The sequence below is a fragment of the Nelumbo nucifera genome, chromosome 7 (genome assembly GCF_055504915.1).
Source record: "Nelumbo nucifera cultivar China Antique chromosome 7, China Antique-T2T, whole genome shotgun sequence".
Classification (NCBI taxonomy): domain Eukaryota; kingdom Viridiplantae; phylum Streptophyta; class Magnoliopsida; order Proteales; family Nelumbonaceae; genus Nelumbo; species Nelumbo nucifera.
The window spans coordinates 20,017,501-20,043,359 of record NC_142655.1 but is presented as its reverse complement, the minus strand read 5'-3'; the positions used below and the strand labels follow the sequence as shown (position 1 = coordinate 20,043,359).

Genomic DNA, 25,859 nt, shown 5'->3' with positions numbered 1-25,859 from the left:
ATGGATTGTAAGCACATTCCAGATTTAGAACAACTTCTTTTGAAGTTTATCATTCTTCATGAACTTTTCTTATTAAAGAAGCTATTTGTAGTGATCTAGGCTAAGTTGCTTCCACAACCCAAATCTAAACATGACAGGTAGTAACTTGGGCAACATTAGGCAAACACTATAATATTCTTGCATTGAAACTTCTAGGTTCTTGATTTAGCAAATTTTCCATTTCTCAGAGGGGGGCGCTCTTTTCTTGGATTTGGAGAGGGGGGAAAGTTGGTCAATGGGATTTTCCCATTGACCAAGAATCCCATGTTCTTTTTTCAGCTTCATGTGGGGATCAGGTAAAATTTATTTTCTTGGATATCACTTACACAGGAAAGTGATACCCATCTCCTAGGTGGGTAAATAACTTTCCCACATAGGGGGAAAGTTACCAACACTTGAATGGGACAAAAATGTCCATTTTCATAATAGATTTTTATGACTAAAATGGCCATCGCCTTACTTACATGAGAAATAAAAAAACATGGATAAATGCACTTACTTAGATAAGTGTTTCCCAGGAAAAACTTACCCAGGTAAATGTAATTACCTGCATAAGTAACTTATCAAAAAGCAAATGGGGCCTGAGAACCATTCTCGCATGATACCAAAGGAGGAACTTCACCCACCATTGATCACCTAAACTGGACTTACCAAGCTACAAACTAGGATATGCTCTGCCTCTCTTCTCCATTGAAGTGCATAAATCAGAGATTCAAGCTTATAAGTTATAATATTCGATGGCTTTCAAACCTGTAGAGAAAGAAAAAGGGGAAATTTGCATTCCATTTAAGTGAAAAATAGATAATTAGGGATCCATGCTTAGAATAATTGATTAGGACCTTGAAAATCAAGATGGCAATGGTGACTTGACGAAAACTACACAAGTAGACAATTTTCTAATATTTCAGCATGGTTGAACATTCCCAACCGCTCTAACACCAGATTTAACCATTCTTGATCCCATTCCCAATCTATCTCCGAATTTCATCAGAAAATCAATTACCATCTGCTGAACTCAGTGCATCACAGACTAATCTATATGTATATTCTCTAGGAATTGACCCACCTTTAACTAGCTCAACAAGAAAATCCTGTGCTTCCAAAAGTCTTCCTGCTTCACATAATGCATGTATGATAGGGGTATATGAGCTTGTAGTAGGTATCCCATCATCCCATGGTTCATCAATTTCTTCCTATTTAAAATCTCAATGGCCTTGTCAATCTCATTAGTTTTGGCGTAATACCTAATAAATGAATTGTAGGTAACCTGGTTAGGGATACGTCCTCTCTGAGTCATATCATCAAACAGCTTTAATGCCCTGCCAATCCTATAGGTCTTGCAACAGAAATCAATTAAATAATTAGGGAATTTCCTGATTAGTACCCTATACTTTGGGTTCGGTGTCACTTTGATTCCTGAACTTTAAAATGCAATAATTCAATACTCAAACTTTCAAAATGTGTCAATCCAGTATTGATCAATCCATTAACCAACTATTAAGTGGCATTTGAAAAGATACAAATACCTTTGGAGTGTCATCTAATTCTCTTTATCAACCATCCAAACGCTGATAAAAAGTGACCACTCCCAAATTCTTGCCTCTTCTATTCAAGAAAGTTGGGGTCATGTTTAAATGAGAATTCTAGCGATCCCAACTTTGTTGAGTAGAAGAGGCAAGGATTTAGGACTGGGTCACTTCTTATCAACGTTTGGATGGTTGGTAAAGAGAATTAGATGGCACTTGAAGGGTATTTATATCTTTTCAAATGCCACTTAACAATTTGTTAATGAACTGGTTAATAACATATACTAAATTGACACATTTTAAAAGTTCATATACTAAATTATCGCATTTTAAAGTTTAGGAACCAAAATAACACTAAGCCCAAAGTACAGGATACTAATTAAAAATTTTCCCAAACAATTATAAGTAACAACATCCGAAACAAGTGATTTGCCTCCCAGTTCCCACAACCTCTTCCAAGTGGCCTTGCAGCACCAAGTCTGCATGCTATGCTTACATAAGAACTTAATAAAAATTGTGTATGTAAAAATAAAAATCCCCAGCTTAAAATTTATTCCAATAAAAATTTTGCCTGCTTAAAACATATGACTGTATTATAGGCATAAACATCGGGTTTACAATGCAGTTGCTTCATCCGATAAAATGCTGCGAATGTTTCTAAGCCCTCCTCTCCACGAACTTTTATCAAACAGGTGATAGTAGCAGTTGTCACAAGTTGTCTGTTACCTTTTTCAGCATTGGGAAAATTCCACAGCAGTTTCAGTCTATTCCCTTTGGCCAATACACAGGCCATCTCACTATAAGTATTCTCATTATGAGTAAATCCAAATTGGGGTTAAACCTAATAATAGAATTGTAACGCCTTTTTCTAATCCTAAGTTGACCTTCTCAGGATATTTGTATGCAGCAGTGCCAGTAGGGCTGTAAGTCAGGTTGAGGCCAACCCTAGCTTAACTCCAAGTTTTAAATCCTTAATCCGATCTATCCAATCTTAACTTTAACCTTAACTAAATTCCTCCAATCTTAACCCTACCCAATTCTTACCCTAACCCTAATCAAATTCCCTCAACCCAACCTTCTACCCATCCCTTAAAATCTTGTATAACTTTTTAGTCACACATCTTATCTCAACTTTCAGTATATATATTAATCCTGTGTTTTATTAGTATTTGTTTGTTGATGTTTTTATTGGTTTTTAAAGTACACAATTTAGAAAAAAAAATGTTTGAAATGAGTATAGTTTATTAGTAAGGTTTTGGTTTTTGCAATTAGGATTAAGCGAAGTGATTATCTTAAAAGAAATAAATGATAGTATATGGTGGGGGCTATACAACTACCATGCATCTAAACAAATCAATGTATGATATAGCATACATATATTTCAACCCTAATCCTAACCTGAGCATCAACCCAAACCAAGGGCCAACCCGGCCCAAGTTGGAAGTGGGATCTTCTCCTCACAAATGGGTGCCTCATAGGTACATCCATCGTGCATTGAGAACATCTCCCGTGAATAATAATTAATAAGTACGGGAGATGTTCCCAATGCATGGTAGGATGTGCATGTGAGGTGCCAGGTGTGAGGAGTAGATTCGGTCTCCCCAAGTTGCAACGTTAAAAGTGCCAAATAAGGGTGTTCATTGTACGATTCAAATCACAAAAACGAATCAAACCAAACTGAATTTACGATTTGGTTTGGTTTATACTTAAAAACAGTTCAGTTCGGTTTGACATTTTCTGAATTTGTGGTTTATGTAGACCTAGCAAAAACTTGACCCAACCGGCGAACCCAACCCAACCTGAAAAAACAGGGTTAGGGTCTCATATTTAGCTACCCGAATGTGAAAATGATCCGACTTGAAACAGGGTTATGGGTCAACCCGCTGACCCGATTGTCAAGTCTAATTAGGATTATTTATGCATTGCTAGAAGTTTCCACTCTTTAATTTTTTCTATATAGTCTTTACTTTTTGTTGTTTACTCTTTAAATTGTTAAATCTTCAAGTTTTTTATTTTATATTTGGAATTTTAAGGTTAATTCTTTTAATTTTGACATTTTTCATGTAACCCGAACATTTAGGGTTATGGTCTAGCATTTGTCAACCCAACCCGAAATCAACCCAAAGTACCTTGACCCAACCCGAACCTGACCCACCCAACCCAATTGTCAGGTTTAGGCTTATGGTTTCAGTTTGACTTATTAGATTTTACAAACCAAACCAAACTATAAATCGTAAAATATTATAAAACCAAATGTATAAAATTATAAATATAATAAATCTTTTCATTTTATAATAAAATAAAACTTTTAACTTTTTAGGGGTATTATTTGTTCTTTCTAATCGGATTAAGCCCAATAGAATTGTAAAATGATCCAAAGTTCCCAAATTGTTTTAAAAACCGCATCAAACCATAATAAAACGATTTGATCTAATTTGGTTTCCATGTTAAAATGGTTTGATTTAGTCTGAAAACTTTTCCTCCAAAATTGTGGATTAATCAAGAATTCCATATATAAATAGTGAACAATCAAGGATAATGGTGTGAACAAAGGACATAATTGTGTCGTGGTGTGGTTGGTTATCACGTCATTCTAACACATTAAAGGTCTCCGGTTCGAGTCCGGGCGACACCATTGGTTGATCCAATCTTGCGGGGATAGCTCAGTTGGGAGAGCGTCAGACTGAAGATCTGAAGGTCACGTGTTCGATCCACGCTCACCGCATCATTTTCCTTCTGATACGTTCGAAATTTATCATGCACCATTCATCTATTATATTACCCACTTTGTCTCCTTGGAATGCTTGTTTGTTTTCAACAGAATTGAAATGTTGTTATTTGGATCCAATCTTGCGGGGATAGCTCAGTTGGGAGAGCGTCAGACTGAAGATCTGAAGGTCGCGTGTTCGATCCACGCTCACCGCATCATTTTTCTTCTGATACGTTCGAAATTTATCATGCACCATTCATCTATTATATTACCCGCTTTGTCTCCTTGGAATGCTTGTTTGTTTTCAACAGAGCTGAAATGTTGTTATTTGGAGAAACTTTCTTGTTCCAAAACTAGGTGTTTTTGAAAGGGATGATTGTGAAACCCTTATTGAGCATCTTAAACTCCACATAGGCACCCTATTTAAGATGATTGATATCTAAATTTCAGAAAGTTCCGAATAAAAAATCTTCATGGATCAATGGTTTGAGATAAAGGAAGTTTTAAAAATTCAAAAATGAAAACCTTACCAGTATCCAGTATGCAAGTAATCTAATTGTGCTTAATTTTCATGTTTTATGAAAAGAATTAGGTTGTTGTTTTGTGCCATAAAAGATGCTAAACTAGAAAAAACAATATAGTGCCTCACTTCTGAAGCTATGAATATGGGTGTTAATAAAACGAAAACTATCAAAACAAAAAATGTCAATTTGGTATTTTTGAAAAATTAAAGAATCAATTCGGTTTTTGGTTAACCTAAAAAAATCGGCAGATAACCAAACCAACTGGTGTGTTTTTGTACTGTACATATTTTGTTTTATTTTCTATGTATTTGTACTGTACATATTTGTATTTGTACTCTTTCCAAACTGAGCCTTAAAGTTGTGTTTGGTTTGAAGAAAAATGTAGAGAAACCTTTACAAACCTTGCATAGATTTCTCTATATTTCCCTTCGTTTCCCTACCTTTTCCTTCAAATCAAATATAGCCTAATAAGACGGCTGTTAAAGAGTGTTAATAATAAAAACATTATGGGCCAGGGCCCAACAACTAAATAAAAAATAAATAACATAAATAAAAAGCCCATGGGGCCAACTGTCAACTCATGTACTACAAGTTCTTGCGGTATCTAACTAATTGAGCTTTTCCAAACTGATAGCTAATTATCATCCTTTTGGGTCTGTTCCAAAAATTAAATTTGATTTCAACTGAAGACCCTTCTCGAAGCAAACATTCTAATGAATTTCAGGAGGATTTGTTGAGGTTGAGTTTGGAAGGAGTACAAATGCAAATTTGTAGAGTGCAAAACCTTATATTTTGTATTATTTTGTATGTATTTACACTGTACATATTTACATTTGTACTCTTTTCAAACTGAGTCTAATAGATTCTCGAGAATTGTTAATCAAGGGAACTTCTCTCATATGGATACATTATGATCTTTCTCCAACTATTTTTCTCTCTTGAGGTTCATTTGAATAGCAAAAGTTGTGGTTTAGCAGCCCAAAGTAGGAATTTGACATTTCATGTATGATTGATGGATTTACAATTTAAGATTGATTTCTTGTTGGGTGATGCTTAAATTTTAGGTTTAATGGTATGTCGCCCAAATATCAATTATAAAGGAAACATCCACTAATGTAGCAAATGAGAATGAGAAGTATGGTGGTAGACACCCTTCTTTGTCTCAAATGCAATGATTTCGTGATGTGTTGGGTGAATTTGTGTTGGACTAAGTGGCCTATGGCCTTCAATGATTTAGCTTTGGTGTGTAGGAGAAATTGTGGTCTCTAAATATAGTCACACAGCAATGCACTAATTGTTTGTACATTGTGACAAGTTTTATACTCACTTCATATGTACATATTTTTTCGGCCAAGTCAATTCAATGTCTATAAATGTTAGGAGTAGAAGACTTGGACACTAGTCTTATCCTAATTGGAGTTTAGCTAAAGCGATGACAAGTGGCAAGTATTGAAGTAAAAAAGGTTAAATTTGTTACCCAATTCTTGGAGGGTCCCGACATATGGAATTTTGTGTAATTATATATAAGAAGAAAGACTTGGGACCGATATATATATATATGAATTTCAATTAAACAGCTCTTGCAAACCCACTTTATCTTTTGTTGCTCCACAAGCTGTTGAATGGTCAAGGGTCTAGTATCATGAACTGACAGATGTCAAAATCCTAATCGTTCTTCTATTATCAACTCTATCTCACTGGTTTTTCAATTTCGTCTTTGTAATTTGGGCTGTAGTGGCCCTACCTTCATTTGGTGTAACAATCACATACATGATTGATACCTTCAAAGTTCAAATTGCATCTTGGTTGGGTTCTATCCTTGGTCAATTGTTTGCACTTGTTACTTAATGCTTCTGTACATCATTTAAGGTCATGTTTGGGAGTGTTTAAGTTAAAAATAAGTGCTTAAAAATAAGTATTTATTTAATAATAATTTATTTGCATTTGACACCCAATTTTTTCAAGTGCTTATTTTTTTAAAATAAGCATTTATTTTATATTGGGTGTTTGGTAGTCTTTTTTTTAATAAGCACTTAAATAAGCATTTGTGACTATTTTGTCCTTTATTTTCTTTCAAATTTTCAAAATATCCTCTTTGAAAGCACTTTTATAAAAACACTTTTATGAAAGTACTTTTATGAAACCTTCATGAAAATACTTTTACAAAAGCACTTTTATAGAAGTACTTTTAAGAAAGTACCCTTACGAAAATACTTTTATAAATTGCTTTCATAAAAGTACTTTTGTAAGCACTTTTACTAACACATTTTTATAAAAGTACTTTTATAAAAGCACTTTTATAAAATTCAACTAGGGATAATTTTATAAGTGGTATTTTAAAATTCAACTAGGGATAATTTTGGAAGAGAAAATTGAACAAGTACTTATTGTGTAAGCACATAAAAAAGCTGGAAATTTGGACTTAAAAAATAAACCCTTATTTTTAAAATAAATACATATTTTGAATTTATTTCCCAAATACCAATAAGTGCTTAATGACCTAAATAAACACTTATTTTTAAGCACTCCCAAACATGGCCTAAATGCATTAGCCAATGATTACTCTCCCATAGATCTGTTCATGGGCTGGGCCGGGCCGGGCCGGGCTTTTACTGTGTATTAACAAATTTTTTTAAGGCCCGAGCCCGGCCCGACCATCGGGCCTACAATTTGGGCCCGAGCCTGGCCCTCATAAAAAGCCCGAAGCCCGAGCCTGGGCCCGGGCCCGAAATTTAGCCTATATTATTATTATTATTAATGTTGAAGCAGTTGAATAAAGAGAGAGATAGATTGAAATTATAAAGAAAAGAATAATATATATATATATATATTAAATTATAAATATATATTATATTATTTATATAATATATAAAATACATATTATATATTTTATAAAATATATAATACTGAGTCGGGCCGGGCTTTTTTGACAAATCCCGAGCCCGGCCCGAAACACAGTCGGGCTTACTGTGTTAAGCCCGAAATCAGGCCCACGGGCCTAATTATATGACCAAGCCCGACCGGGGTGCGGGTCGGGCCAGGCCGGGCTGTCGGGCTACCCGGCCCATGAACAGGTCTACTCTCCCATCATCTAGTTCAAATCCTAGTGGTTTGATGGTTCTACTACATTACCTCTCGTTCAGATACTTGAGAAGTACAAATGGAGATTTTGTGATGAAATATTCCTTTGTTGAAAAAATTATTAAAATCTCATTGCGGCGATATTGTTGATTGTTGATCTCAGAAAACAAATCTCCATTACCACTGTTTTACAAACCCAGAATCCTCAGACTTAGTTGAAAACCATACTTGACAAAGAAGAATAGTTATTGGCTACAATTCTCTTGGTTGCCGATGGAGTTGGTAACACCAAATATTTTCATGTAGTGGTCTCTAACAGAAATAAACATAATTTTATCGATCCATTGGTTAAAGAAGAGTTATGGACTATGGACTTTGGACTTACTAATCAACATTAAATTTCTTGAGACTTTGCTGTTTGAGTATTTTCGAGATCTATTTACCTCGACTACACCTGATCTGCATGATTTTCATGGCCTTGCACCCACTATACCAAACATTGAAAGTGAAGCTCTCTTTTGTAAGGTTTTAAAAATTGGACCGGATATGAAATCGATTTTTGCCACCAGTTCCTGAGTCAAACGGTCTGATCGTCTGATTCTGTGGGTTGTTGTCCAAATCAATGATTTTTGGTTTAAGAACATTTTTTTTGGGTGAAACAGAACCCGGTTCGACCATCCGGTCCTATATAATTTTCAAAACAATACTCTCTTGTCTTCCAAGTGTTGAAGAGATCAATGTTGCATTGTTTAATGTGGGTTCCTTGAAAGCACCGGGGCCTGATGGAGTGTAAGCATTCTTTTATCAGAAATGCCAACACATTGTTGGAGATGATCTGGTTTGTTGGAACTATTTTGAACCATTCGTCTACTTCTGAGATCAGATCAATGACACTCATCTTTACTTGATCCTAAAGTTGCTACATGTCTAAGAAGCAAAGGACTTTCGTCCAATTTGATTGTATAATGTGTTGTATAAAGTGGTGGCCAAAATATTGGTTAACAGAATAAAACCCTTACTGCAGAAAATTATTGGCCCCTCTCAAAATGCTTCAAGACTGAAAGGGTCATCACGGATAATATTATTATTGCTTACCCTGTATTTGGTTGCAATGCAAATAAATTTGTAGTACTGATGCAAAACCATGGCAGTGCAAATGATTTGAGTGTAAATTTAGACCAATTTTTATTTCAAATTTTAGCTTATTTTGTTTGATTACAGTACAAATGAAGTAAATTAAGACATAAAGCAGAATACAGTAAAATCCAAAATAAAATTAAACAAGAATTTGCATTTTTGAATGTAAATTCAGAAACTTTTGTTTCAAATTTTAGTTTAGTTTATTTGATTACAGTATTAAAGAAGTAAATTAAGACATAAAGCAGTATAAAGTAAAATTCAAAACAAAATTAAGAATTTGCGTTTTTTACATTTGCACTCCCATGCATTTATACTAGTGCAAATAAATTTGCACTGCAACCAAACACAGCCTTGGGAGGTCGCCCGCTTTATGGCAAAATGAGGGAAAATTGGTTATTTTATACTCAAGTTGGATCTCGCAAAAGCATATGATAGAATCGACCTTTTTTCTTGCACTCTTATTTACCATTGTATCTCCTCAGCAAGTAAATTCAATGGTTTTCCTGGTGCTTGCTTCCAACCTATAAGAGGACTTAGGCGGGGCAGTCCCCTCCCCTCCAATACATTTAGGCTGTGCTTGGTTTGAAGGAAAAGGTAGGGAAAGGTAGGGAAACCCTTATAAGCCTTGTATAGGTTTCCCTATCTTTTCCTTCCTTTCCCTACCTTTTCCTTCAAACCAAACAAAGCCTTATATCATTTGTACAAAATTCTTTTCTCAACTATTCACCCATAATCTTCTTTAAATAAGGCATATTGAGTGGAATCTGGTTTGGTAGATTGGGGGTTAACATTAGCCATCTATTCTTTGTTGATTGCATGCATTTTTTTTTTGTAAGGGCTCAATGTGAGAGGTGAAGTGCATTCGGGAACAACTTTCTTTGTTTGGCAAATGGTTTAGACAAAAAAATAATAATTTTGAAAAAATGGCTATTTATTTAAGAAAAGATTGCAATCCTGAATCTCCACACAATTGAGTGTTTGTTAGATGCAATTAAATGTAGGGCAGTCCTTTGTTAGAAGTAAATGTAGAATTTGGTCACAACTTATTGAAAAAGTGAGTTTGAAACTAGATGGTTAACCGCTTAGTTCTTGATGTTGCTCAATCCTAGGTGGTGCAAGAACCGAGATCACAGTCAGATAATCTTTGCCAGTTGAGCGGAGCCGAGGTGGAAGAATGAGGCCGCATTACGAGATCTAAAATCAAGAAAGAAGTCAGAGGCCTGAGGAATTATCCTCGGGTAGGCACTCTAACGTTCAAGTCAGTAGAAAGGAGGTGGATAGTCGGGCCGAGTAATAAGAGCAGTGCTGATCCGAGCAGAGTAGCGGTATGGGAGTTAAGAGTTTGATCATTTTTCTTGAGTGAGAGACACTTTTTATAGCCGAAGAACCGTGTCTTGGTCGGATGAGGCTTCCGGGGTTGTTGGGATGAGGTTAACTGCGGAGGTCTTTGGGATAAGACCTAATACCCTATGGAGTTGTCCCCATCCGCTCTCTTGTATTAGTTGTGGTTATCCTCATGGCGTGGTGCTGTCGTGGCTGAAGGAATAAGGTGGGACCATGGAGGTGACACGATGCTGATGTGGCCGCAGAACCGAATTAGGCAGTAGTGGTGACATTACGCTGATGTGGCCGAGGAAATAGGGCGGCCACATGGCATCTAGAGCCAACTCAACCATAACCCAAACAGTTCTTATCAAGTCCACCTTAGAGGTGATCCAAACATGCCATATGCAATACTTTCAGATGCCTAAAGCGCAGGAAAGTTGATGGTATATGCCGAGATTTCTGGTCGAGACAAACCATTGATGTTGGGAAGCTCCATTATAGGGGCCCATTTGAGAGGGGTTCTACGTTGGTCGGAGGCGAGGTGAGGTGATTCAGTCATGGTGGTTGAGCACCTAAGTTCCGAAGAAGCAACCTGGAGTAGATTATATTTCAGTCGTTGAAGGGCTTTCCAAATTTTGTCCAAACACAACTTATATGGGGCCCAATTTGGAACACCACAATTTTGCATCCTAAAAACCCTCCCAAACTGACGCTAAATCATGGGATTCTATCTCCTATCACAAATATCAAGGTGATCTTGGTTTTGGACTAGCCGAATGGCATTAAATTGCTAACTAATTGAATCATGGTTTTCAAAACCGGGAACCAGTCAAGTGACCTGTTTCATTTTACCCTAAAATCATTATCTTGTCAAAAATTTTGATTTGGTCAGTAAATCGGATGGTCAAACCATTCGAACCATCCAACAGTTTTGGTTGTTTTTTATTTTTTTTGTTAAAACGGGCCGTCCATTCATAAACAGGTGGTCAAACCATTCGAATCATCATTATCATTTTCTTTTTCTTCTTCTATAACAAAAAATAGAGGTTCAGCCCTTGTAATTTTTGAACTTTCTTTTGTTTCTTCATTCTCTATTAATGAATATGTTGATTTTCTATATTTTAACATGAAGTTTATACTTTTTTTATAAAAATTATGAATAATTATTAAGAAAATATGACTATGCAACCCAAGGAATTACCTTGGGATATATATTTTTTAATTATTTAAAAACAATCCATCACCTAAGCCCTAGGTGAATAGTTGACAAGACACTCCCTCACACTTTGCCTCACCTTGGTACTTTGAAAATTATGATTATTTCACAGATTCATACAATGTATTCATTCGTGGGAGACAAAAACAGTGGAATTGTAAAAGGAGTTAGTATTGGATCCATATATGGCCTGTTGTTTTGTTTTTGAACATTACTTTCTCAGGTATGCTGGCATCCATGTCAAGCATAGGGATGTTTGGTGGCAAAGCATTTGAACAATTCTCAATGTTATATTTAATGGATTGTAAGCACATTCCAGATTTAGAACAACTTATTTTGAGGTTTATCACTCTTCATGAACTTATCTTATTAAAGAAACTAAAGAAACTGTTTGTAGAGATCTAGGCTAAGCTGCTTCCACAACCCAAAGCTAAACATGACAGGTAGTAACTTGGGCAACATCAGACAAACACTATAATATTTTTGCATTGATACCTAAGGCATTGAAACTTCTAGGTTCAAACCTTTCATTTCTCTGAGAATCATTCTCGCATGATACCAACTACCAAAGGAGGAACTTCACCCACCAATCACCTAAACTGGACTTACCAAGCTACAAACTAGAAGCAAATTATACGTACTTTGCCGCTGTTCTCCATTGAAGTGCATATATCAGAGATTCAAGCTTATAAGTTATAATATTTGATGGCTGTAGAGAAAGAAAAAGGGGGAATGTGCATTCCATTTAAGTGAAAAAATAGATAATTATCACCTGCTGAATTCAAGGCCCCGTTTGTTTCGCAGGAATAGGGGTCTGGAATCAGAATCGGAATGGGCTATTTCGATTCCAATTGTTTGGTTGAGCAAAATCGGAATCGTATTCCCATTCCTGCTAAAATGGCATTCCCGGATTCTTCCATTTGAGGGAATGGCCATTTCCTGCCCCTCCCTTGAGAATGAAATCTCATTCCTGCTGATTTTAATTTACATTCTCATTCCTGTCTGAATCAAACAGAATACAGGAATGGACCATTCCAATTCCAATTCCGGAGAATTTCGATTCCAATTCCAACTACGAACCAAACAGACCCTCAGACCCACCTTTAACTAGCTCAACAAGAAAATTGGTTTTTCCAAGAGTCTTCCTGCTTCACATAATGCATGTATGATAGGGGTATATGAGCTTGTAGTTGGTATCCCATAATCCCCATGGTTCATCGATTTCTTCCTATTTAAAATCTCAACGGCCTTGTCAAAATTCCCAAATTGTATTAGAAACCACACCAAACCATAATAAAACGGTTTGATCTAATTCGATTTCCATGTCAAAATGATTTGATTTGGTCTGAAATCTTTTCCTCTAAAATTGTGGATTAATCAAGAATTTCATATATAGATGGTTTGATTAATTGAGAGTGAGACCATTTGAGCATGGAGACATCCCTAAGACCCTAACCTTCGAAATGAACGATTTTGAGTGGACCTGGATTCATCAGTTTTCGTTCAATTTCAGTCTGTTAGTTGTATCTATCCATTACATTCGGACCAATCCAACCCGACATAGTTCCTTGGACCATCCAATCCATCCAAATCAAATTCGGTTTGGATGGGGTTCAATCCAAAACCGGTCCATTGACACCCCTATTTGTTAAAATGATTTGGTTTGGTCTAAAATCTTTTCCTCCAAAATTGTGGATTGACAATCATGGACTGTAAATAAAGGGCATGATGGTGTCGTGGTGTAGTTGGTTATCACGTCAGTCTAACACACTGAAGGTCTCCGGTTCGAGTCCGGGCGACGCCACTTGCGGGGATAGCTCAGTTGGGAGAGCGTCAGACTGAAGATCTGAAGGTCGCGTGTTCGATCCACGCTCACCGCATCATTTTTCTTTTGATACTTCTTTTACTCCGGTCTCTCCTCTCGGAAGTCGGACGAAGTCGGAAGTCTTTACCACATACCATGTATCTGGAATATTACATTATTAACATTGCCGTGGGACCCGTTTTTCTAAATTGAATAATTAATAAAAATAAATAATAATTTCCATTACAGTACTCTAGATGTCCAATTTCTCCTGCTCAATCTCTAGAATTCAAATAATGCATCTGCTTTTGTTCAATAGAAGAACAATTCAAACAAGGGTAGATATACTTGAGAGTACTTTCCTCCTTGGGCAGCATTTGCATTAGTCAATTTATTGTTTAGGCTGCATTTGGAAATGATGCTAATAGAGTGCAAATCCCGGTTTTGGGTAAATTTGCATTCTGATTTACTTTTGTTTGTGTTTGACAATATTATATTTTTGTATTGACAAATGATAGACCAGTACATATTTACATTGATAATAAGATGTAAAAGTACATCAATAAAAAAGAAGTAAATTTGTATTCAAGTGAGCTTTTGATAAAAAAAAAAAAAAAAACATATGCTTTATTTGAATTCGTGATCCATTACAGCTAAAAGTCTGTTTGGTAAAAAGGTAATTTTGTCAATGCAAAACTAACCCAACTTTACAATTTATATGAACCATTGCCTTAAGCTCAGTTTGGAAAGAGTACAAATACAAATATGTACAGTACAAATATATACAAAATAATATAAAATATATGACTTTGTACTCTACAAATTTATATTTGTGCTCCTTCCAAACTGAGCTTTAGGCGGCTTTGGTTGCAGTATAAATTTTGACTCGGTGCAAAATTTGTATCATATTCAGTTTCGTTTTTGTTTATTTGTCATTATGATTTACATTGAAACATAATTTGTACTTTCTATATCTTACTGGCAGTATAAATTTTACATCCCAAAAGCAGATGCAAAATTTGCACCACCTTCTCCTCAATTCTTCTTTATATAACGTGACCACATCATCTTGCATCCTACAATACTTCTAGAGAAATGACTCGCCTTCCTCCATTCTCCATCTAAAGTGGTCACTTCATTCTACTTCACATAAACCAATAAGACAAAGTTAGTCAAGTCTGAATGAAACAAAAGAAAATCAGACTTTACACTTAGCTCTTTTTGTGCTCCCATGCATTTCTGTTAATGCAAATAAAATTTGGACTGCAACCAAAAGCAGCTTTTAAGTGCTAATCCAATTCCACCATGGGTCTTCTCTCTCATCATCTCTTTTCCTTCTTCTAAATCTTTTGTTACAGCTGCAAATTTGGCTTCTCTTGGACTAAGTCAAAATAACAAATGACATGCTATAAGAATCAGTGTGGACGAAAAATGGGAGAAGAGGAGACAAAATGAAAAAGAGAAAATAGAGTTTCAGCGGTAGAGGATAATAGGAGGATAAGAAGAGAATAGAAGGAAGAAAAAAGGGAGCAAAAAAGTGTTAGGCCTAGGGGTGTTCACTGTTTGGTTAATCAAACCGTGGGCCTTTTTTTTGTAATCGAACTGGTTTTAGAAAACCGGTAATTGAAATCGAACCAATGCCAATCGGTTAACTGGTTGATCGGTTCGGTTAACTGTTAGTTTGGTTTGTTGATTTTTTGGTTTTTTATTTTTACAAAATATATTATAAAAATATATATATATATATATATAATATTTATATTTTAAATAATAAATAATATCATATATTATAAATATATTTATATATAATGCATATTTATTAATTTATAATATATATATATATATATATATATTATATGGGTTTGACTATGGTATGGAAAAGATATAATATCCGAAAAACAATTTACCAATAAATTGGAGTCACAAGCGTGGTAGCAAATAAGGTATTATTTATTAAAATTCATGGGTGGGTTTTGATTGGTCAAAAGTCTTTCCATACCATATCTTTCCCGCATCATAGATCTTTCCATATAATATACATAAATATATATAAAATATATAGAAATATATGTAATACCAGTCGATTCGATTAACCGTCGGTTTTCTATATGGAGAAGTACGAATAGGCCCAATGCAGATTTCTGATTTCCATTGCAGAGTTATAAATATTCAAAAGGTCAAAATCCCAAACTCTATAAACCCATTCCCACCCGTAAATTGGCATCAATTCTAAGCCGGCACCTACCCCAAATGTACTTTGAGCCTACAAATTCTGACCCTGGGCTGAATCGTCATTCTCCCTTTTCTATATTGGTTAACTAAAACTGAACCGGTACATTCATTTTTTTAAAACACCGAACCGAAACTGAATTGACTAGTTCGGTTAACCGCTTTTTCAATTCGATTTTGGTTGTTTTTTTCAGTTAGTTCATTTTTTTTGCTCACCCCTAGTTGGCCGGCTCCATTCTATTTGTATTTATATTCTATCAAGAAATAAAGGTATAAAGATCAATTTTCCCTTAATAGGACGGTTGTTAAAGAGCGCTAATAAAAACATTATGGGCCAAGGCCCAACAACTAAATAAAATATAAACAGAAAAGTACGGACACGCCTAATGTAGATTTCTGATTCCCACTGCAAAGCTATAAACATTCCGAAGGTCCAAAAACCACACTCCATGCACTTATACCTGCCCGTGAATTGGCATCAATTTCGAACTGACGCCTACCCCAAATGTACTTTGAGCCTACAAATTCTGACCTTGGGGTTATCAGTCATTCTCCCAAAAATAAATAACATAAATAAAAAGCCCATGGGGCCAACTGTCAACTCATGTACTACTAATTGAGCTTTTCCTAACTGATAGCTAATTATCATCCCTTTGGATCTGTTACAAAAATTAAATTTGATTTCAACTGAAGACCCTTCTCGAAGCAAACATTCTAATGAATTTCAAGAGGATTTGTTAAGAGATTTTGAGGATTGTTAATCAAGGAAACTTTTCTCATATGGATATATTCTGATCTTTCTCCAACTATTTTTCTCTCTTGAGGCTCATTTGAATAGCAATAGTTGTGGTTTAATAGCCCGATGTAGGAATTTGACATTTCCTGTATGATTGATGGATTTACAATTTAAGATTGATTTCTTGTTGGGTGATGCTTAAATTTTAGGTTTAATGGTTTGTCAGCCAAATATCTATTATGAAGGAAACATCCATTAATGTAGCAAATGAGAATGAGATATGGTGACCTCAGTTATATTGCATTACTATGAATGAGAAGTATGGTGGTAGACTCCCTTCTTTGTCTCAAATGCAGTGATTTCGTGATGTATTGGGTGAATTTGTGTTGGACTGAGTGGCCTATGGCCTTTAATGATATAGCCTTGGTGTATAGGAGAAACCGTGGTCATTGGATATAATCACACACTAATAGACTAATTGTTTATTTTTATGTATACTGTGGCACATAATATTATATTTTTTCTTATTATATTAATATTTTATTTTCATATAAATAAAATGTTCATTCTTTTGCAAACAAGTTCTCGCTTCATATGTATACATTTGTTGGGCCAAGTCAAGTCAATGTCTATGAACGTTAGAAGTAGAAGACTTGGACACCAGTCTTATCCCAATTGGAGTTTAGCTAAAAATGAGGACAAGTGAAAAAGGCTATATTTGTCACCCGCATTCTTGGAGGGTCTTGACGTATGGAATTTTGTGTAGTTATATATAAGAAGAAAGACTTGAGAGCATATATATATATCAATTGCAACTAAACAGCTCTTGCAAACACACTTTATTTTTTGTTCTCCACAAGCTGTTGAATGGTCAGGGGTCTAGTATCATGAACTCACAAATGTCACAATCCTAATCGTTCTTCTATTATCAGCTCTATCTCGCAGGTTTTTCAATTTGGTCTTTGTAATTTGGGTTGTAGTGGCCCTACCTTCTCTTGGTGTAACAATCACATACATGATTGATACCTTCAAAGTTCAAATTGCATCTTGATTGGGTTCTATCCTTGGTCAATTGGTTGAAGTTGTTACCTAATGCTTTTGTACATCATTTAAGGCCATGTTTGGGAGTGCTTAAATTAAAAATAAGTGCTTAAAAACAAGTGTTTATTGAAATAAACATTTATTTGCATTTGGCACCCAATTTTTTCAAGTGTTTATTTTGCACTTATTTTATATTGGGTGTGTGGTAGTCTTTTTCTCTAATAAACACTTAAATAAGTATTTGTGACTATTTTGTCCTTTATTTTCTTTCAAATTTTCAAAATATATCCTTTGAAAACACTTTTATGAAAGTACTTTTACAAAACACTTTTTAGAAAGTACCCTTACAAAAGTACTTTTATAAATTACTTTCATAAAAGTACTTTTATAAAACTCAACTAGGGATAATTTTATAAGTGATATTTAAAATTCAACTAAGGATAATTTTGAAAGAAAAAATTGAATAAGTGCTTATTGTACAAGTACTTAAAAAAGTTGAAATTTTGGAAATAAAAAATAAACCCTTATTTTTAAGATAAACACTTATTTCGGGCTTATTTCCCAAATACCAATAAGTGCTTAATGACTCAAATAAGTACTTATTTTTAAAAACACTCCCAAACATAGCGTAAATGCATTAGCCAATGATTACTTTTCCATCATCTCATACCTCTTTAATTGTTACAAGGGCCGCCCAGCAAGTAGTTCAAATCCTAGTGGTTTGATGATTCTACTACATTACCTCTTGTTCAGATACTTGAGAAGTACTAATGGTAATGGAGATTTTGTGATGAAATGTTCCTTTGTTAAAAAAATTATTAAAATCTCATTGCGGCGATATTGTTGATTGTTGATCTCAGAAAACAAATCTCCATTTTTTTACCAGAAGTTGTCTTCTACTCAGATGCAAGACACCACCGCTGTTTTACAAGCCCAGAATCTTCAGACTTAGTTGGAATTGGAAATCATACTTGACAAAGAAGAAGAGTTATTGGCTACGATTCTCTTGGTTGTCGATTGAGTTGGTAACACCAAATATTTTCATGTAATGGCCTCTAACAGAAATAAACATAATTTTATCAATATTGGTTAAAGAAGATTTGTGGGCCATGGACTTACGATTTATTTAGCTCGACTACACCTGATCTGGATGATTTTCATGGCCTTTGCACCCACTATACCAAACATTGAAAGTGAAGCTCTCTATTGCAAGGTTTTAGAAATGGGACCGGACACAACCATTTTTTGCCACCGGTTCTTGAGTCAAATGGTCTGATTATCTGACTCAGTGGATTATTGTCCGAATCAATAATTTTTGGCCAAAAAAATGTTTTTTGGGTGAAACAGAACCGGTTGCCTAATTGGTTTTCAGGTCAACCAGTTCAACCGTCCGATCCAATATGATTTTCAAAACAATGCTCTATTGTCTTCCATGTGTTGAAGAGATCAATGTTGCATTGTTTAATGTAGGTTCCTTGAAGGCACCGGGGCCTGATCGAGTCTAAGCATTCTTTTATCAGAAATGCCGACACATTGTTGGAGATGATTTGGTTTGAAAGGAATTATTTTAATTTCAGAACCATTCTTCTACTTCTGATATCATATCAATGGCACTCATCTTTACTTGATCCCTAAAATTGCTACATGTCTAAGAAGTAAAGGACTTCCGTCCAATTTGATTGTATAATGTGTTGTATAAAGTGGTGGCCAAAATATTGGTTAACAGAATAAAATAATAATAATAATAATAATAATAGTATTATTATTAGGAGGTCACCCGCGTTATGGAAAAATGAGGGAAAAGTGGTTATTTTATACTCAAGTTGGAACTCCCAAAAACATATAATAGAATTGAATGGCCTTTTATTACTTACACTCAAGGCGCATTTGATAATACTTTTCAGACGTTTGCTGTCTAAAAAACTTTGCACTTTTTCCTGTACTCTTATTTACCATTATATCTTCCTCAGCAAGTATGGAAGTATTACTCTGTGGTTTTCCTGGTGCTTGCTTCCTACCTATAAGAGGACTTAGGCAGGGCTTCCCCCTCCAATACATTTATATCATTTGTGCATAATTCTTTTCTCAACTACTCACCTATAATCTTCGCTAAAGCATATTGAGTGGAATCTGGTTTGGTAGATTGGGGGTTAACCATGGTTTTCAAAACCGAACCGAATTGGACAATCAGACCAAAAAACCGGTAACCGGTCAGCCCCTGGTTCAGTTATACTAAAAATCAGAAATTTTAAAAAATGTTGAAAAAGTAAAAAAACCACTGACTCGGGCGGTCAAACCACTAAACCATTTGACCCAGGCAACGGTCAAACGGTTTGTGGGTTACTCTTTTTATTTTCAGTGTTTTAAATAAAAAAAAAACAAAAAATAAAATGCCTTCAATATCCCCAACCCAAAATCAAATGTTTAATTGTTTAGTCCCTTTAGGGTTAGAACCCCATTTTCGTTCTAACCCTTCCCTCCTCTCAACCCTCACACCCAATCGACCACCTGTGGCAGCCATCACCTCCAGCGTCCGACAGCAATACACACCAACCAACAGATATTAATGGCGACCGGTGATGCTGTATTTATAGTAGTAAGAGTTGCGGCTACCAACACTTGCAGGCTTCAGTAGTAAGAGTTGCGGCAGGCGTGTTTGCAGCGGCGAGCGACGAATTTATAGTGGCTGTCCAGCAAGTTTTCTCGATCGTCGCTGCAATTCTTAGCGGCGGTGATCTACCCAACATCCCCCTTACCTGGCCACTCTCTCTCATTTCCTTCTCTACCTTTCAGTTTCTCTGAATCCATCCTCAGAGTTCTATCCGTCTCTTTAATTTCCCTCTCATCTTAACCTCCCAGGCACCCACAAAGCCATGTACATCATCGTCCCTAATGTGTGCTCTTCATTTAACCTGTGAAGATAACTAGGAATCATAATCATTCATCGATTTCAGGTAGATCGTTTGAAATCGTTGTCCTTGTTCATTGATTTCATTATGGGGATACTGCGGACAGATCAGACTCTCAAATCAAACCTATCATTCTTCAACCCAAAAACCTTTTTTTTCTGTTTTTATTTAATTTTATGCTATTTTTTATTATTTATAAATATATTTTTATTTTTAATTTATTTATGATGTCAGAGTTGAATCGTTCCACCCGGACAGTTGAACCGCTTAACCAGAAATCAGTCCCCTGACCGGTTCTGTTTACGGTTCGTTTTTAAAAACCATGGGTTGACATTAACCATCTATTCTTTGTTGATGGCATTTTTTTTTTTGGTAAGGGCTCAGTGCGAGAGGTGCAGTGCATTCTTTGTTTGGCAAATGGTCTAGACAAAAAAATTAGTTTTGAAAAGTTGGCTATTTATTTAAGAAAAGATTGCAATCCAGAATCACACAATTGAGTGTTTGTTAGATGCAATTGAATGCTGAGTATCTGGGCAGTCCTTTGTTAGAAGTAAATGTAAAACTTGATCACAACTTATTGAAAAAGTGAGACTGAAACTAGATGGTGGAAAATTAATCCATTATCTTAAGCTAGCCGCTTAGTCCTTATCAAGTCCACCTTAGAGGTGATCCAAACATGCCATATGCAATACTTTCAGATGCGTAAAGAGCAGGAAAGTTGATGGTATATGCCGAGATTTCTGGTGGAGACACACCATTGATGTTAGAAAGCTCCATTGCAGGGCCCATTTGGGAGGGGTTCTGCGTTGGTTGGAGGCGGATGGGATGTTGACTTCTTGCATGACCCATGGTGTGCATTGTGGGTTTCTTTAGGCTGTGTTTGGCTTGAAGGAAAAGGTAAGGAAAGGAAGAAAAAGGTAGAAAAGCCTTTACAAACCTTGTATTTGTTTTCCCATCTTTCCCTTCCTTTCCCTACCATTTTCTTCAAACCAAACATTGCCCTAAGTGATGACATTTCACTAGAGGGATGGTTGGGTTGTGTGGTCACTGGCCAAGCCCACACATTGGAGCCCATGATAGACTTGTATGGACATTTAGGCCCCATGGTAAATTCACTTCCGCATCCTGCTTAAACCTATTAGCCAACCCTATATAGTTGGGGTATGGAAAAGTTATGATATCTGAAAAATAACTGATAAATAATCTGGAATCTTAAGAGTAGTAGCAGATAAGGTGTTATTTATCAAAACTCATAGGTGGGGTTTGATTGATCAAAACTTTTTCCATACTATATCTTTTTCACATCATAGATTCTTTTCTGAAAAGTATGTTAAATAATATTGTTATGGAAAGGACAACACAGAATTACACTAAAATCTGATGTGTTTGACATGAATATGGCATTCAAAAGTGAGATGAGAGAGATGTGACAATGAATGCCACATTACACTAAAATTCCCAATTTTTTTTATTTTATTTTATTTAATTTTTTTTTTTTTTTTGGGGGGGGGGTAACAGAGTCATAAATCCCCACAATACCCATTTCCACCTCACCTATATTTTGGTCCTCGTATCCATGTTTACGAATTTTTGACTCCCCTATTTATGTTTATTACTTTTTGGCCCCCTCAAGAGAAAATCCTAGCTCTCCACCTGATAACGACCAACTATTCTATCAAAGCACAAAACCATTTTGTGGGATTAAACTACTTGAAATTTCATTTGAAGGTTCTTCTTTTTCAAAAAATCATTTTCATAACATAGTTTCATAACTCAAATAAAAGATTCAATAAAAAAGCTTTCGATTTTAACATAAAAATGAACAAAACTTTTCAAATCCTAGTGTGCAGGGTCCCATTTCTCTAGATAAAGTAGATTATTATTTATAAATAAAACCTGATTTAAACTCTTAAATCAAATAAAAAAGTCTAACCTAAATTTAATATAATTTACCATGTGGATCTTTAAAAAAATATCGATAATGGGTCCCAAACAAAATACATGAGAACAATGCCCGTTTACTAAGTATGGGATGATCATTAGTTTATATTGTATCTATCAGTTAAATTTTGTTAGAATATTGTATTTTTATTGAAGAGTCATAAATTCATGTTCATATAACTTATTTTCAGCTCATTTTATTTGTAAAATAATTTTTAGATTAATTTATTAACAATGTATAATACTTTGATTATTTGTTCAGATCTAAATATTGATTAATCAAATTTGGATCAAGTATGCTTGATTTAATTTGATTAACCATTGGTTTTTCTCTTAGGTCAATTCGATTAATTGTTGGTTCGATTAACAAGATCCTATTCATATCCGGTCAGTTCGATCAACCGTTGGTTTTTTTCTTTGATTTTTGTTGAACACTTCTTCTACGGGGTTGGGGATCGAAGATAACTTTTATTTCCAATAAGAATCTTAGGGGATGTTTGGAACTGTGGCCATTTTTCAAAAAAAATAGTGCCATGTTGGATCTACATAAGCATTTCTACGAACGCCCATGTATCTCATTGTTTGATTCAGCCGATTACTAAAAAGCCAGATATGCCTCGAAAATCAGGATCTCATTTCATGCATCGGTGAATCGATTCCCCCAACGGTTGATTGATGTATATCCTATGTGGTGCTTACCTATCAATACATACATGAAAAATGGTGATGAAAATCGTCTTACCAAACAGTATAGTGTTGCTCACTACCTACGTGGCACAAGCGTTTTTTTTTGTGAAAAATGGGTTTTAGAAGCATTGATGTTTTTTTTGAAAATCAGTCCCAAAAAATGCCCACACTTCCAAACACCATGCTAATTGAAGATAAGGACTTGTAAAATTGGGGGTAAAAGATGGAGAATATGATCCCTGCCCTATTATCATTCCTATTTCTTAAAGCTAGTACCTACTTTGTGAATTATAAGTTTGGGTCCATCAAGAAATGCACATCAATTAAAAATAAGGGTTTCAATTGAAATAACAATGGTGTCGTGGTGTTGGTTATCACGTCAGTCTAACACACTGAAGATCTCCGCTTCGAGTCCGGGCGACGCCATTTATTGATTCAATTGTTGCCTTCTCATTTGGGAGAACGTCATACTGATGATATGAAGGTCACGTGTTCGATTCATGATGGAATAAATATTGACAGGGTGCAAAATTTATAACCCTGTTGAGTCTTGTTTTTGGTTTTTTATCGTTATGATTTGTATTTTACTGATACACAATTTGTACTTTCTGTCTCTTTTGTGGTCACTGGTAGTGCAAATTTTGGCGTCCCCAAAACTGATGCAAATTTTGCACCAAATAACAAAGGACATGCTAAAATGAATCAGTGGAGACGGAAAAAGGGAGAAGAAGAGACAAAAAGAAAGAAGAGAAAATAAGGTTTCAACGGTAGGAGAGAATATGAGAAGGAAAAGAAGAGAATAGAATGAAACATCCATCTTGACATACTGGATAATCAATGGACACTTTCACTCAGAATTTGCAAACCATTACTCTCCACTTGCTCATTTCTTTCAAATGCTGATAGGGATTTCAATTCCATGGCACATTTCTACAGGAATGAAAGGATCACTAATGAGAAGAAATCAATGCATATGGACATGGAAGTATGCAATGCACTAACAGTTAAAAAATGGATAGAACTGTCGGATATACGTGGTTTATGATGGTATTATTGTAGTGCCTTGTAAAAATATATAGATGCATATATGGAGCATGGTAAGATATGAGTTGGGATTTCCTACCAACAGCACACCTTCCAACCCCCTATCAACATGATCTGACACCCTACACCCACCATAAAAGTGGGACCCACCATGAATGAGATGTATAGTATTGGATTATGTTGGTAGGGGGTTGGAACGTGTTTTGTTGGTAGAAAATCAGACTCGCAAGATAGTTCTTGGCAGTTGGCACATTAAAAATTGTGAACAATAATTTCTCAAAGGTCAAAAAAAGTAGTGTATAAGCTTATTTTCAAATTACCCAATAGCTTTCCCTTAACTTACTATTTCTCTCTTATTTTCTACAGAACCAAACGTATATAGCATTAGTTTCTTCAGTTGAATCCTTTATTTTTATTTGTCCACTTGAATCCAGGAGGCTCTAAAAGCTCAATTATGGAACAAAATTTTAGGGGTCTATTAGGTTTGCATTTGGAATCAGAATGGTCTATTCCTATAGTCTGTTTGGTTCAGATAGAAATGGGAATGAAAATTGGAATCAGCAGAAATGAGATTTCATTCCCAAGGGAGGGGCAGGGAATGGCCATTCCCTCAAATAGGGGAATGTCATTCCACCAGGAATGGGAATGGGATTCCGATTCCGCCCAACCAAACAGTTGGAATTGGAGTAGCTCATTCTGATTCTGATTTCAGACCCCTATTCCTGCAAACCAAACAGGGCCTTAGTATGTACTTCCATTTTTTGTGTTTGAAACTTAGGTTCAGTTTGGAAGGAGTGGAAATACAAATATGTGTATAGTGCAAAATCTTGTATTTTGTATTGCTAAACCTGTATTTGCACTGTACATTTTGTATTTATACTCACAGATATTTATATTAAACATACTTCCATAGTCTCACGGAAGTATGCTTAATCATCTTGTTGTGGAATGGACAACACAGAATTACACTAAAAACTGATGTATCTGACATGAATGTGGCATTCATCTTCAAGTATTGATGCAAAATAGCTTCCCTTTGTATTGTTTATTGTCCTAATATATCTCTCAAGAGAAACAAATCCACCGTTTTTTTATTACCAACGTGCTTATCATTTAGGCTATGTTTGGTTTGAAGGAAAAGATGGGGAAAGGAAGGAAAAGGTACAGAAACTTATACAACATTTGTAAAGGTTTTCTTACATTTCCTTTCCTTTCCTTACCTTTTCCTTCAAACCAAACACAGCCTTAAAGAAACAACATTGAAAATGCTAGTGAGTTGGTAGTAGTATAATATATAAAATATATCACGTGTCATTTTTGTAAAATATAAGATGTTATATAATATATTGTATGTATTTAAAACCACAGGCTCACAAGTCTGGCCTGATTTGAACCAAATCTTTGTGGGCCTTGCCTAGGCTTATATTTCAGGCCCAGGGTCAGGGCAAGGCTGGGCCCAGGCCTGGGATATAACCCTTATCATATATGTTAAGCATGGCCCATGATCACCCCTGCTTTTAGGCTCATCCAAGCTGAAGGAGTGAAAGACTAAGTTGGGTCTAAAGGCTTATCATGACCAGCTAAATCTAAATAATGATCATGGTATCTCACATATCCGGTGGAAGCTCCAGGTTGGACTCTGAGTGTGAAGAAACATATGCAGAGCTGTTGGTGGATGATGATCTATGCAGACAATGGTAGGGAAAAGCTGTTTTCTCAACAAGTTGGTAACAACTAACAAGTTCAGTACTGAATCAAGTATCTACAGATGTGTCAATTTACAAAGGCAACTAAATCTAATATTACATCCATACACACTTCAAAGATGTGGGATCCATATTAACATGACCAACTATTCTATCAAGGCGCCAACGGATGGTCGATTAGCTGGTAGGATCTCTGACTT

The 25,859-nt window shown here is 35.5% G+C and overlaps 4 non-coding genes and 1 pseudogene across 4 annotated transcripts; 4 read left to right on the top strand and 1 right to left on the bottom strand.

Annotated features, from left to right (window-relative positions):
* Positions 1–1,034: 1,034 nt before the first annotated feature.
* Positions 1,035–21,058, bottom strand: LOC148790249 (pentatricopeptide repeat-containing protein At1g77405 pseudogene; annotated as a pseudogene).
* TRNAF-GAA (transfer RNA phenylalanine (anticodon GAA)) lies at positions 4,218–4,290 on the top strand. Its single transcript has one exon. It is a non-coding gene; the product is annotated as a tRNA-Phe (tRNA).
* TRNAF-GAA (transfer RNA phenylalanine (anticodon GAA)) lies at positions 4,418–4,490 on the top strand. Its single transcript has one exon. It is a non-coding gene; the product is annotated as a tRNA-Phe (tRNA).
* TRNAV-AAC (transfer RNA valine (anticodon AAC)) lies at positions 13,293–13,366 on the top strand. The gene has a single exon. It is a non-coding gene; the product is annotated as a tRNA-Val (tRNA).
* On the top strand, positions 13,370–13,442 carry TRNAF-GAA (transfer RNA phenylalanine (anticodon GAA)). Its single transcript has one exon. It is a non-coding gene; the product is annotated as a tRNA-Phe (tRNA).
* Positions 21,059–25,859: the final 4,801 nt, after the last annotated feature.